Source organism: Aedes aegypti, chromosome 2 (assembly GCF_002204515.2).
Source record: "Aedes aegypti strain LVP_AGWG chromosome 2, AaegL5.0 Primary Assembly, whole genome shotgun sequence".
In the NCBI taxonomy this organism is placed as follows: domain Eukaryota; kingdom Metazoa; phylum Arthropoda; class Insecta; order Diptera; family Culicidae; genus Aedes; species Aedes aegypti.
The window spans coordinates 348,257,174-348,269,924 of NC_035108.1; the positions used below are offsets into that span (position 1 = coordinate 348,257,174).

Below are 12,751 nucleotides of genomic sequence, written 5' to 3' on the forward strand. Positions count from 1 at the left end.
TTTGTACAAGAGTGTAAGTAGAACCATTTGGTTCGATATCCACTCGTAAGCGAAGAGCAAAAGCCGACGGAGGGGTTTTGAATTGCGTGACCAAACATCCGGTTGTCGATCTTCGGTTTCGATTTCTGCTTATGTTCCATGTGATGGGTGGTAGATATCGGTTCAGAATTCTGAACTGGTATCCTACATCAACATCATGTATGGCTTTGCGGCAATGTGAGGTCGAACGTGTATTTATATCCGTACATGCAAGGCTATTTGCGGTTGAAAACTGATTTGATTTTATTAAAGTTGAAAGTTTCGTTATCGATCTGTATGAGAATATTGAGCTCTCGCCGAGCGGTGTCACGAACACATGCGCACATTTGCTGGTTGAAAATACTGCCATTTGATTTTGCTGGAAACAGCTGATCTTTGTTTATATTTTCAACCAGCAATCTTTAAGTAGTGTTGGTGCCATGTAACGTGTATGTACACGAGCGCAGAAACCACTATTGCATACATGCTTCGGAAAAGGGTAGAAGTGCGCTGTGCATGCCATAGATAGAAGTACGAACTAATCTATATAAATAAAACTAGAATGGTGATTGTATGTCACGAAATGACTTACGAACGGGTCAGCGGATCTGAATGATTCTTCTCTTTCTCCGTTTTGTTTGTCACGGGTTCCGACGTGTTTGTGTGTATAAAAATCCAAGGTTATTCTCCGGGAAAGTCAAAAAAAAAACGAGATTGAATGGAACTGTCATTGTGTATGGGACAACCTGGGAGGGAGGCACCGATACTACACACGAAATTGGATACAATTGTTTTCCAAATTGCAAGATAAGTCTAGTTTGCCAACGACAATCAAGGCAGGCTTAGTGAAAATCGCTAGTTTCCATTTGTTGTGTACCTTCGATCTTTCTGGACAAAGATTGAAAAAGGGCCACAGTTTTCTATGCGTTTAATTTTCAGTTTTAATGAAAACAGTAAAAAAAGCCTCATTTCAATACGTTACTTTCAATTAGACAAAAACGGTGCTCTCGTGACGTTACTTTTGAATGTGCATGAATTGATTTTAATTCGATTTTTGCTACTTTTGATAAAATGCAAAAATATGCTTAGGTTAATAACGCGCTTTTATCATGTTTATCTATTGTTTAAGATCCGGGCTCACAGTGACAGTTCGTGACAGCAAAATCTCGGCTCACTGTGACGTAGAGAAATGTTGTATTGGTTTCTCCCTCCCAGGGACAAACTATAGCGTTTTTCAACAGCCTACTTGATGGCAAGACGAAGTTTGCCGGAACCACTAGTACGAAATAAAGACGTAGCAATCGGACTTGGAAAAGGTACCACTTCTAAAGCCTGATTTGCTACTGAAAAGGAATCGCTAAAGAAATTTCTCGTCAATTCCTTGCAGAAATTTTCTACGGCGACTCCCATTTGAATTGATATTTCTTTTCAACTGCGTACTGCGATCAGAAAAAGCGCATTCTTGATCGATTCCTTGCAGAAATTTGCCATGCATCAAGATAGGCTGAGAAATTACTTGTCAGCAGCGAATCAGGCTTAAGACCGTGAATCGAAAGTCAGTTTGGATGTGTTGTGTTATAATGTGTTCCAATACTTTGCATTTATCAGTATGAATATGGGATCATTGAGGTGCGTTGTGTCAACTAAGCTTTCGCCTGAAATCTCAGCCGGAAGACCACCACTAGAAGGTTGTTGCAATCAAGATGCACCATCCACTTGTCGATTGTTCACCGTCGACAAACCACCAGCAGGAATAAACACCACAAAAACAAACGAACGTTAGGTAAGCTCTTTCTCAACAACGGTAAGTAGGCATAAACTTGATAGAAAACTAGTAACTTTATTCAAAGAATTTTCAACTGAACTAATTTACTTTTATTTTTCCTTTCAGGTACAATTTAGACGTTCCGAAGTGACCAGCGTATTGATAGTAACTCAACTTTGATTTAAAGCAAATGGCTTGGCTACGTCCCCTCATGTATGTTTGTAGATGTAGTATGTACAAATATATCTATCTATATAAATAAAAATGGAATGGTGTTTGTATGTCACGAAATGACTTGAGAACAGGCTTTCAGATTTAAAAAATTCTTTCACTAAAGTGTACGTGAAGTGTTCCGACGTGTTTGTGTGCACAAAAGTAGTAGATATTCAACGGGAGAGTCGAAAAAACGGAACAAAACGAAACTGTCAGTTTGTAAGGAAATCTTGCAGAGCATATCATAACATATCAAGTTTAGCCTCGATTCATCTGGTTCTTCTTTCGTTGGGACGGGGGTTGGTGGTCTGATGGCTACCGCTTCTGCTTCATAAGCAGAAGGTCATGGGTTTAATCCCAGGCCCGTCCCTTTCATCGTACTTTGTTGCTGTATATCTCTCACTTGCTTCTATCTTCCATTCTAAATCTATCACACTCAAACTATTCGTTCATAGCAAATGCTAGAACCAGAGACGGACAAGAAACCGTTTCCCTAACGTTTCCATTCTTCCACGCGCATGCTTTTCCTTACGCCTGATACATATGCAGTCTGCTAACCACAAAAGCAAACCTCTCTGCCATGCCTTTCCCCCAATTCATACACTCCCGCGTGAACTGGCGTAGATGCATTTGGACTCCACAGTCTACAGTGTGCAACATCATTTCCTCCCCTTTCCCCAAATTGGTCAGCATTCTGACGTAGCAGGCACCATCGTCGCCTTAAAATAGAAGATCACCAGCACTGTATACACTGAGGATGCCTGTTAGTCCCAAGCAGTTATTCGGTTGGTTCCTTGTGTAAGTGCAGCTGATCTGGCGATACTAGAGTAGCATCTACGGGCGGCTAATCAAGCTCAAGCTCAAATCTTGCAGAGCAAAAAACAACAGCCTACTACAAGGTAATACAACGTTTGCCGGGCCCACTAGTATGTGAATAAAGGCCCAAACGCAATGATAGCGGAACGGCAACGGAATGCGGAACCGGTTCGCCAGCATGTATCACAACATTCTTGACTGAGCTGACAACGAATGAAATTAGATCAACACTGAGTCGACAAGCTGATTATAGTTCATGCTGGCGAACCGGTTCCGCATTCCGTTGCCGTTCCGCTATCATTGCGTTTGGGCCTTAAGTATTGAAGGGGTTCAGCCGCGTTAGCCTAATGAAGTTCTTATCGTACGTGACTAAACATGTGCAAACTGCAACTAGATGCAACACTTACCCAGCTCATTAATTTCGATTCGTCTTTATACTGCGAATTTGAAACCCGATTGAGAATCTACGGAAGTAATTACGGAAATCCACTAGGAACTTCCAGATCCCGTTGAAAAGGCTCAACACTTTGATTGAAGTTCTCAAAAGTCAAACCTGTAATCGCTGTAAGACTGTACCACTTAAACATTTATCAGACATCAACATTCTTAGATGGAACTTTTGGTTAACTCTCTGAGGTACCATTGAAAAAAAAACTGTTTCAAAAACTAGAAAAAGTACAACTGGAAAAATAAACAATACCAGTTTTAAAACTGTTATCATGTTCCGGGCAGGAATCCCCAGAAAGAATTCTTCGAAGAAAATTAAGAACGATTTACGCATTAGTGTCGTAAAAATGCTTTTAATAAGTGATACTCCAGGACATATCTTTAAAAAGTTTCTGAATCTTGAGATTCTTGAGAGGAATTAAATTTATTTGAAAGAACTCTTGATTAAATTCCACACTAGCAGGGCAGTGTGGAATTTTTTCCTAAATTTGCTCAAATCGAGTAGCTGTCTTCAACAAAGTTGTAGTTGAAAATTGGAAAAAAAAAAATGAAAATTTCTGAGACATCAACTTTGTACACACGCTTCCAACAGTTACAGTTACAGATCATTTTGTATAAAATACTTCTGAAATCAGACTTTTAGGAATAAAAGCAACGGTTTAAGCAAAAATGCGTTATTCTAGAAAGTTGACCACAATCAAAAAATCATTGTTTTTCTTGAAAACACCAACTTTCTATCTCATCTTCTTGTAATGTTATTAACGATTTTAGTTTAAAAATTGTCACTGTTTGTCTTAAAATATCATGAAAAGCTGCAATGAGCGGAAAGCCAAACAACTTCCATTTGAAATATTCTCTTTTAGGTTAACGATCAGCCATTGTTTCATTTTGTTTCGTAATGTTCCAATGCTAATTTGGAGCTACTGTTTATGGACGAGAAAACCCCCCATACCAAAGGGTAATTCTTTATCCTATTGTTTGACCTAGTCTCAAGGACGAAAATACTCAATCTACCCTCGCCTATATTGACACTTGCTGGGTTGAACATTCGTTGATTTTTATTTGTTTTCACCTCACCTTGACACAACAAAGATTAACAAAGTGCTGGTTGCAAATGAAATTCATTCGAAGCAGCTTGACTTTTTAACATTTCGCTACGGGAAGTTGTAATTTTCGCACGAAGCAAACTAAAGACGCGTCAATATCGTCGATTCCATACATCGGATCGTTCATTACCCGTATCACAGCATATTTTGTTTTAATTAATATGAACCTCATTGATCCTCAATTTTCTAAAATTGACACTCTTCTGCTTCTGATGATCAAAAACACCAACGACAAACGGGCATCGTTTTTTGCTTGCTCCATCTTCTTTTGTGTCATCTTAATTGTACAATCATATAGGTCGTGGTGCGATTACTTTGATGGTAGCATAAATGTCAGTGAATTGAGTATAGTGAGCATGATTCTTTTCGTCCCTGCCTAGTCTCATAATATAAACAGTAGTTCCTTTGGCAAGATCCGTGACGGAATTCCGAGGAATTTCATATAACTTGGCAGTTATCTTGCATGATCCTATGCGGATTCTAGACAAAAGTTATTAATGATTTTAGGTAACAGATTTGGCAGAAGCTAGATTTTTTTTTAACTTAAAACAATTTCTAACAAGTTTATAATTTTGAATTAATGTGAGGCCAAAAAATTAACAGAAAAACTAACGAGAACTGTCAAAACGTATGGAAAATAATATGAAACGTAAATGATTTTCATTTAGGAAACTGGATCAAAAAAGTAGTGATTAGAACTCAAACGTTATGTGAATACATAACTTTTTGTGTTTAATTTATCTTCCGTAGTGCTTTCTAAGTTTGCCTTTGCAGTTTTGAATATCGTTCTATTGAAAATATCATCATGTTTTTTTTGCTTTCATCGTTTGAAGAGCAACTTAGCTTATCCCAGATAGTATTCCGGCGCCCCAGCTTCGTTGATATTCTGTCAAACACTCGGAACTACAAAGGTTCCCGTACGAAGATTTTACTGCGGGAAGGTTATAGACAAAAGGTTAAAATTAATTTGCTTGGTGAAAAATTTTACCTTCTTTGAAAAAAGAATTTCGACCTTTTCTCCTTTCTGTTTTTTTTTTACTTTTGTCCTTTTATCCTTAAGTCTTTCGATGTTCTGAAAACCTTATGTCTTTCGACCTTTCGTCATAGGTTTACGCAATCGTCATGTGTTTGCGAACTTTCACGAAATTTCCTATTTCTATGTGTATCACTACTGGATTTTCAACATCGCTGGGTGCCCAGCCCACTCACGTTTGCCGGTGGTTGAAACAACTAATAGAAAATAGCTGAAGTGAAGTGAAGTGTTAAAGTTCAATTAATATTGAATAGTCGGCATAAGTGCCAATATGACCAAAATGCATATTTTCATTGCTGACATGCGAACATTGATCTCGCGTAGCTTTTCAAAAGGGCCTATCTAACATTGAGAGACTCTCTTTGTATACTTTCTCTTTAATCAACAACTGAGCCACATTAACTTCTTCTGTTACGTTTTTAGTATGAAACGCTTTCCAAGGACATTGTCTTTCGATCTTTAGTGAAAAACAAAAGCTTTTGTATTGCAATATTATAATCAAAAAAGAGTGAAAAAAATCTCTCATTACATAGGTCCTTTTACAAATTACGCGAAATTGTTCGTATATTTTTTAGTTAACAGAATAAATGCCATGTGAAACAAAACACAGCCCTAGTCAACTTATGTATTTTAATCTTCAGCAAATGGTCAGACTATTTGAATAAAATTACTAATAGATGGAAGAATGCAGCCGAAAGCACATTTTTCCCCAGCATTGATTGTGCTCATGGGTTGATGTTTTGGCTTCCTAATGCTTAAACAATATAAATTATGGGAAATATTATTCTCCCAAGGTTTGAAGGGATTTGAAAGAAATTTGACTGTGCACATGCCATTTGAAATTTATATGGAAAACGCCAACATTTGTCCTCAGCCCTATAAATCTTTGTCATATTCTATGGAAAAGTACACAAATTCTGAAGCAAAATCTTCCCAGCTACAACTTTGCCGAAAACCACATGTTGGAAGGACATCAGGATAAATTGCTATTCATAATTATAATGTGGGTTTGCATTTAGCATGCAACTGCAACTGGTCGGCAGGCTACAATTCAGCTCCTGGCGAGAGGAATAGATCAAAGTAATCCAGGCTACTATGAGAGTAATTGAATGATCATCACAGCATGGTTTAGACTTTGAAATCAATAATAACAAATTATTTAGACGTTCAATCAAAATGGTTGGCAAAGTTGTAGCTGATAACATTACACTTGAAAAGAGGTGCAGAACTTTCCCATAATATGTTATGACAAAGAGTTATATGACTGAAGACAAAGGGTTAGCTTTACCTAGAAAATATGGATATTCTTTAACCTTCCGTCAGTCGCTCCATAAAAAGTTACACCAGCGGTCGCATCGTGTACTGAGTACACGCGGAGCAATTTTGATTGTCAATCTAAAGCTAGGCAAGATAGAGTATTGATGTCTTCGGCAAATTTCTTCAGTGCAACGATACCAATCGGTCAGTGGACAAATGAAACTTTGAAAACACCTTCATCCTTCAGTGGCCATCGGAATGTGTCCCGGGGGAACCGATGAAGTGGACATTTCGCAATGCAACATCTCGATCACAAATATCTCAGGATCTAGATTTTTTGGCAAGATGGTGTCTTCGGCAAAGTTGTTCAATAAATCAAGGACTAACATGTGATAGGCTGCTTGTTTCGGAATTCTGTCACCAGTTGGCGCTAGTGAGCATGTAATTTTTTAAACACGGATATCTCAGGATCCTGATTACCTAGAAAGATGCGGTCTTCAACAAAGTTGTTTAGTAGGTCAAGAACTATCATATCATAGGCCATCTAACTTGAAATTCTGCCATCAGATGGCGCTAGTGAGCATGCAATATTTCAATCACGAATATCTCATGATCCCGATTTCTTAGAAATATGGTGTTTTTGGCAATGTTGTTCAATTTTTTTATATGGCATTGACATTCACTGCTGGAATTGTTGACATATTTTTTATATAGAGTTTTGATTTTATGTCAGACGTGCAACGATCTATTGTAATTGCCTGTGTTGTTTATAAATAAATTCAAAATGCTCTCAGCGCTTCTCTAGTATAATCCCATTCTCTGGGTTTATCATTATAGTCAACGCTCCATGATTGCTCTGATAATTGAAGCGATTATCGACTCATGGTAATATCGCGTTATGTACAGTAATACCTTGGAAAGCTGTTGTTGGAGATAATTACAGTGACTCATGTTGGTTTCACAATATACCAGTGCAGAGAAAGTTCAATGTTATTTATGTTGTTATAAACCGAAGCATGTCGAAATTAAATGATCTTTTCATGACTCATTTTTGTAGTCATACTATTTAAACAATAAAATCGAAAATCATCCTTCAACATTGATTTTATTATACACTTTGTTCTTTATATTGATGCTATATCATAACAAATTTAGGAAACACTTTGGCATGGTGTCGAAAACGAATCTTACCAAAATCTAACAGTAATTATGTTGTGAAAAATTCGGTTAGCCGACATTTCGGTAGATTATGTTCCGAGATTCGATATTTTAAATTACCGAATTCTCAGCTCTTGGGTTCTTGGCGAAATGTTTCGCTGAGGTCGGAGACCTAATATAAGTGTGTATGGATGTTCATTCACCTGTATATCGCGTAGATATAATGCGTCTTATGTGAGGAGAACTGTTTTGCGTTTTACGAAGTCTTTTCTCGCAAACATAATCAATGTATTCATCAGAAGTTTGATTAATGGGCTAAATATAAAAATAAGATTGATCAATTTGAATCTAGATTTTGAACGATAATGAACCTTCTATCCCTTGTATTATTTTGTGCTTTCCTATCAATTCACTGGTAGCGAAATATTTTAACATTTGACAAAACGTGCACCGATAGCCCAAATGATCAGAATCATTTGCTCACTTTCGCCGGGTTACATAATTCCAAATGTAATTGCCCATAACATGTCAGCACTTGCTTACTGAATAACTTTGAAGAAGACGTCTCTGAAATGATCGGGAACTCGAGATTCTGCATTAGAAAAATTTGAATTGGGACCACTTGCGTAGCCTGATGGAAGTACATCTAGCATCCCACTGTATTTTAAATTGAGTACATTTAACCCTTTACACGTTGCCCGTGATATACAGAATAACTTGATCAAAGACGTCATCTTTCTAATCTAATTTTATTTTCAAAATGAGAAATATAAATATGTTTGAAAATCCAATCTCCCGCATCTTCCTTATCATCCTTACCATAAAAATAGAGTTCTGTGAAATTTTTAGCTTTTTCGGTGGTGATTGGTGGTGCAGGTGGCCCAAAGACAAAGTAGGTTTATATGGAAATTACTATGGAAAATTTTTGAGAAATGTTCCAGACACGTTAGTACTGTAATGTAAGTACACATTTATCATCCCATAGTGAAAACTCATTCTTCAAACCCTTATGAAGGATGTTGCTGAAAAAAACAAATCACTTTTGAGCCAAATTGTTTGGGAATTTCTTTTTAATGTTAATAATCCCGTATGAAGCTGAATAAAAGCAAAAAACTCATGAATATCTCTTCTCCTATCCGTTGGAATGAATTTATCTCTTAAGCAAATTATTTTATTATAGTTTGAAGAATGAGTTTTTACTATGTGATGATAAGAACTAACAATCTAGTATTAACGTGTTTGGAACATTTTTTAAAATTCCTCCGTCAACTTTCTAAGTAATCGGGATACCGTAATTTCGGGTGAAATTGATCATTTTTCGCGGTTTTTCTAGTCTGTTTTCTATAATGTTAACAATCCCAAACAACTAAATGCAGGAAAACAAGTACGAAGGTGAGCCTTATCGACTTATGTACCGAAATTTTCTAACAAATGTCATTTTAGTATTAACAAATACCTCTAAAATAAAAAATCAGAGGATCTCATTTCGGGGTGAAATTGATCACTTGTCAATGTCATTATTGTTAGTTTCCAAAACAACTCCATATGATAAATTTGAGCACCCTGAATCCGAATATGCTTGTAAAATTCTTAACAATGCAATATTTATATAAATGACGAATAGTTAAATTTCAAGAATTACGCTGAAAACGCCTAAATGTATGCAATTTCCTAAGGAATTCAATGATATCTAACAGAAATTCAATAATTTCAACCATATGAGCCAATTGGTACGAGTTTTGGTGATGAAATCTGGTTTGGGGATATATCTCAAGCATCCTCACAAACTTTCAGGTTTATACCATGTTTTAATCCTTGCTTATAAATAGAAGTTCATAGGTGTTTCTCAATACTGCACCGTGCATGATTTTGAAATTTTACGTTATTTTCATAGTAATAAACATTCTTTAACGCAAAAAACTTCACAACACACAATTCGACAATAGTTACGACAAGCAACGTTCATTTACTGCAGCTTACATCAATATTTGTGCTCCATTACGAGTAAATAAAATCGTGTGATACGATGATCAATTTCACCCGTCTGATCAATTACACCCGATTTTACGGTACTGAGATATCTGTGTTCAAAAAATGTCATACTCACTAGTGCCATCTGGTGAAAGAATTAAATTAAATAGATCATCACATATTAGTCCTTGAACTATCGAACAACTTTGCCAAAAACACCATATTTCTGAAAATCGGGATCATGAGATACTCGTGATTGAAATATTGCATGCTCACTAGCGCCATCCTGAGATATTTGTGATCGAGATGTTGTATTGCGAAATGTCCACTTCATCGGTTCCCCCGGGACACATTCCGATGGCCACTGAAGGGTGAGGATGTTTTCAAAGTTTCATTTGTCCACTGACCGATTGGTACAGTTGAACTGAAGAAATTTTCCGAAGACATCAATATTCTATCTTGCCTAGTTTTAGATTTATAATCAAAATGCTCCGCGTGTACTCAGTACACGATGCGACCGCTCATGTGACGGGCCCGGTAAAAAAAAGTTACACGAGCGGTCGCACTGGTGTACTGAGTACACGCGTAAAAACTTAGGTTAGAAACACGAAGTTTTCGAATACTTTTCATTGATTTTTTCGAAAAATTTCTTCCCTACAAGCAAGAAGAAGAGTAGATCTTGGAATAGGACCAACGCCCGGAGCGATTTGAAGGGGTTTTCATCGTGTTTTTCGAATTTTTGCAAAGTGCGTGTACTCAGTACACTAGGGCGACCGACGGTGGGTTAAATGACGTCAATTTTTTTTTTTTTTTTTTCAAAACATTTCAAAACTTTGGGAGGATCAAACATATAATAACTTAAATCATTCAAGCATAGGGGAGCCAAAACTTCAGATTTGCATCTCTCTAATGGACAGCGTAGAAAACGCAGAGCTGTCCATCGGTACCATTTCGTGGTCGATTTTTTTTTCGGGTTGCTCAAAGATTAACATCAGCAAGTAACAGTTTTGTTAAGCAAATTTAAGAAAAGCCAAAATTAAGTAATGAAATTGTGCACTGTCAAGTGAGTGTTGAGCGATAAAAGCCCCTCAGCACGAGTGATCATTTATTTCAGAGCAACAAAGCTCAATATGAAAATTAAAAATAAACTAAGTAACCACTTAAGGTGAAGATGAATCGAAGCCAAACCTCAAATATTCAAGAGCACAAATCTGGAGAACCAAACATCCGTTTAAGCTGAAAACTTAATCCATTGGTCACTAGGTGGTGGTGACCACTCGATTAAGTTTTCAGCTCAAACGGGTTTCGGTTCTCCAGATTTGTGCTCTTGAAAATTTGAGGTTTGGCTTCGATTAATCTTCACCTTAAAGTGTAGAACTGACTATCTCCGAACCACATCAATCCAATACAAATAAATAAACAAATATCTACAGTAAGTATTCAAAGTCATTCCCTCCAATCAATAGAACACACAGCTGGCAATCTAGTGCAACTCCACCGAACTGTATCGGATTCCGATAGAATGAAATCAGCTTTCGAAACAGCAATAACGTAACCAAGCCGAGTATACACCTTCCACGTTCTAAAGGTAAGTTGTACTTCATCATGCTCTCCATAGCCCGGGGTATGGGGAAAGAAAAATAAAAACAATCGATAAACAACGCACTCTGTCTGTCCGTCCGTTCGTTCGTATGTCCATCCGTCTGCCAGACAGTAGTCGCTGGGTCTGTTCAACTATTTCTGCCTTCTCATGCTCCCTTTCCGATTTCACTCACCTTAAGGTTTTCCACTCTAGAAGCGTCCAACGGAACCAGCAAATGTTAATCCAAGTGTACTGGCAGTTTTAATCCACTGGTAATCCTTTTTCTTCGGCCCTTCGAAATGCCCCGGGCTACTTTGTTTTCACTTGACCACCCAATAGCGACGGTGATGACTAATGTATTATCACTTCCACTGAGCGCTTGCACAACTTCTGTGTGGAAAATTCGCTGGTCGCACGTGTCAGTCGCACTTTTTTAGACTTTCTCTACACACGCATCCGCTATTCACTTCTTCAAATCCAATTACAGAATGTTTTCCTCCCGCTTTTCTTATGAAACAGAACCCCCGCTTATCCCCGACCCCTCACTGTGAGTCTGTCTACGGAAAATCCAGTCCACGCATCCAGTAGGATCTGTTGTCCTGTCGAACCCTACAAATGCAAGCCATGGTCCGCGTCCTGTCGTCACTTTCTGATCCGCTTTCAAGAGCACACAAACTTCTGCCCGGAAGGCGCCACCCAAAAACTATACAGAAGGGGTGGGTTTACTCCTGGTTATCACACTCTGGTCTATATCCTTAAGAGACCGCACCACAGAAAAAATAAGCAAAAAATAGTCCTTAACACCGTTCGCCGGCCACGGAAATTTTCCAACCAACCGATCGATACCGAAGTCAACACCGAACTGAACCTGGTAATGGTGCTTTCTCTCGGTTTCGGCTCCGGAATTGAAGTACGACGACGAACGGCGATGAGCAGCAGATACACATAGCTAGCTAGGTGAAGGAGCGGAAGCCAACCAACCTGCTAGCATCGGTTCGCAGCACCACGGAGCAACACCCAAGCTCGGTCACAGCGTCACGGTGTGTCTAAAACCTTCAATAATGCAAAATTTGCCATCTATTCTTGCGTCAACCACTGGAAAGATATCATATCCTAGCATCCTCTTTTTTGCATTTTTCAAACCTGTTTTCAGCATTTTTAATTCGCTCACAAACAATCTGTTCTACGATAACTATTGGATGAAATTTTAAATAGGTCGTCACTTATCCTTTTTAATTTTTTGAGAGCGCAAGTTTGAAAAACAAACTAACCGTTCACGCTGAAAATTTGATCTATTGATGACTCAGTTGCTGATAATTTATACTCACTTTTTAGAGAGTTTGGCTGTTAAAAATTTGAGGGTCGGCTTGCTTCAATTTATTAAC

The 12,751-nt window shown here is 37.8% G+C and overlaps 1 protein-coding gene across 2 annotated transcripts in view; it reads right to left on the reverse strand.

Moving 5' to 3' along the window:
* The window catches only part of LOC5575208, a 600,791-nt gene extending 588,563 nt beyond the window's left edge, over positions 1 to 12,228 (reverse strand). For both annotated transcript variants that reach the window (XM_021846215.1, XM_021846212.1), the window contains exon 1: positions 11,560 to 12,228. The gene's annotated coding sequence lies outside the window, so the exon portion shown is untranslated. The remainder of the gene's footprint in view (positions 1 to 11,559) is intronic.
* Between the last annotated feature and the right edge of the window lie 523 nt (positions 12,229 to 12,751).